This window comes from Pistacia vera, unplaced genomic scaffold (genome assembly GCF_008641045.1).
Source record: "Pistacia vera cultivar Batoury unplaced genomic scaffold, PisVer_v2 Contig298, whole genome shotgun sequence".
Taxonomy (NCBI): domain Eukaryota; kingdom Viridiplantae; phylum Streptophyta; class Magnoliopsida; order Sapindales; family Anacardiaceae; genus Pistacia; species Pistacia vera.
Window position 1 is genome coordinate 61,946 of NW_022196110.1, and position 2,537 is coordinate 64,482.

Consider the following 2,537-nt stretch of genomic DNA (forward strand, 5'->3'; position numbering starts at 1 on the left):
ACTTCTGATTATAGAAAGAAATCAAACCCATCTCTAAAATTAGTCAATACAAGATTAATTGAGGTACGTATAAGCTAACCGGATACACCAATCTAAAAAAAAATAAAAAACAAACAACCCATCTCCAAAATTAGTCCATCACATGATCAGATATTTAAACGGGATGATCTCTTACACTATGAAACAAAGAAAGTATAATAATATCAATATCTCAGTAAAGTCACCATGGCACAGGCCACACCAGCTGCATGTCTGATCTAAAGAGGTGCAGAATTTGGTGGGTGAAAACAATTCCCGAAGAGTGCATATTGGTACTGTTGTTGTACCTTCTAACTTGACTTATCATATCTATGGATTCAGAACATTGCCAGAGTTGCAGAAAGAGAAGAAACTAATGATGCTTTCATAAATGAGCTAGCTTGCTTGCTGTCAACCCATATACTTTTGGCTGCATCGATCATCCAATCCATTGGGCCATCCTACATGAATTGTGATGCAAATGGTAGGGACTAGGGACTGAAGCCTAAGTAGTTTGCTTCACGTTCACCTAATATGTATAATTTACTCTATATATTTATGTCTATCTTCTTGCTGAGCTTCATAGATAATAAATATTCATGTTCCAGCACTATTTTCATGCATCAAATCTGCAGATGATCTGGAATATATTATAACATGTCTCCATGATATGATAATGGATTGAAATTGTATACCTAATTGTGTATTTTTATATTAACATCGTGATTAGCACGGCCTTCCAAATTTTATATGATTGTAGAATGTTGTGACATCACTGATAAAGCCATCCAAAATAATGAGCAGGTGAAAACATTGCTTTTTATATGAACATTGAACTAAGGCCAAAAGGGTTGGTTATTCTTCTTTTTTCATTAATGATCTGAACAAAACATGTACATCATTTGAACATATGGTAGGGAACGGGACAAATAGAGACCCCAGATCATGGTTGATTTTTTTTTTTTTTTTTTTTTATGCTAATACCATGAATCTAAGCTGTCACTGATGTCTCCACAGACCTTGCCAGTAACCAACTTCTGATTTCATATCGGCCCTCCCAGAGCTCTGGTATTGCTTCCTTCATGTAGTGAATGCCTCCAATGCATAGTCTGCCCTTTAACTCTCTGGGAACTTCCATCTGGACACATTATAAAATAACCATGGCATCATAGATGGTTAATTAACAAAGAATGGAATATCCATCAGGGAGTACTACATGGTACAGATTTCAAAGACTTTACCCTCACTGTGTGAAGCCCCCACGCTTGCCAGCCTTATGTTGGGACGCTATCTTCGAAGAACAGCTGATACACATATACAAAGGATGAAATTATTGCAACGGGAATAACAATTTGATTCATCAGACATAAAGTAAATGTTAAAAGATCATCTATATATCTACTGTTCTCTGAGGGTTGATGTTGGCGATCTTGAGGCTTGTTCAATGGCAAACCAATTGTTGCATACAATGGGTGTCTTTGGTAATCCCACCGGCTTGGGTTGGGTTGTGCAAAATGCCCAACGAGTCAAAATCCAGAGCCATTAGTACTAGCTGTGGTGGCAGTAGCAGTTGATCCCACAAAAGCAATGTCATCTCATCATCAGAAACTTGCTCTTGTGAGTGGGATTCAGAGTTCAAAGCAGATAATTCCTTCAAAACAGTCCTCCAATCCAAGCCTGTTTAGAGCTTTAACGGCGTGGTCCTTGTCGGCATGGTGAAGATCTATTTCACAGGAATTAAACAGATTGTTAGATCAATTACATGACAAGTAATGGCTTTTCTATTTGGTAATAAAATGCTTACAATTTTCCTAATAGGAAGGCTCAACAAAGACCCTAAGTAGAGATCTGGTTTTGTCTCATAAGGCAATCTCCCATGAACAAAGCTGTGGCATATAAAAGCAAAATGTTTATCAGACATTACCAATGCGACAAACTTTGGAAAATTTAATACCCTTTTGTAAAACTGTAAAGAAAAATACCTGTGGTACTCATATAGTCAGTCATAGCCATTGCCTGCACAGAATAATCCCATCAATCATAAGCTCCTGTTTTGACCTTTAAAAACAAAAGGGAGTTGGAATTAAATCGAAGGCATACCCTGAGCCAGCCATTGTTGTTCCATAATGCTTATACAGCAGGTTCCCCAACTCAGTAATTTTACTCCTATCAATGCCAAGTTTTCAACCATAAATCTGCAAAAGCCGCTTATCTTAGTATTAATAAACTGTAGCACAGAAAAATAACAGCCCAGGAATAATTACCTTGATATTCTTTCCGGGTCTGCTGCAATACCAGAACTATATGGATAAAGAGTGTCATCTAGATCTGCAATATAATAAAAGTTTAGTATTTATTTTCTCTCTGCAAGATATTGCGTTTCTAGTCCAATGTGTTGTTGTATAAAAGAGTTTACCAAACAGAAGGCAATCATATTTTGTCCTCTGGGTCAATCCATAGCGGCCTTCATACCCATGTTGATCAGAAACCTTCATCAAACGATTAAAGAATGTTAGCAC

At 37.1% G+C, this 2,537-nt stretch overlaps 1 pseudogene; it reads right to left on the minus strand.

Annotated features, from left to right (window-relative positions):
• Positions 1 to 1,009: 1,009 nt before the first annotated feature.
• On the minus strand, positions 1,010 to 2,132 carry LOC116135294 (annotated as a pseudogene).
• Positions 2,133 to 2,537: the final 405 nt, after the last annotated feature.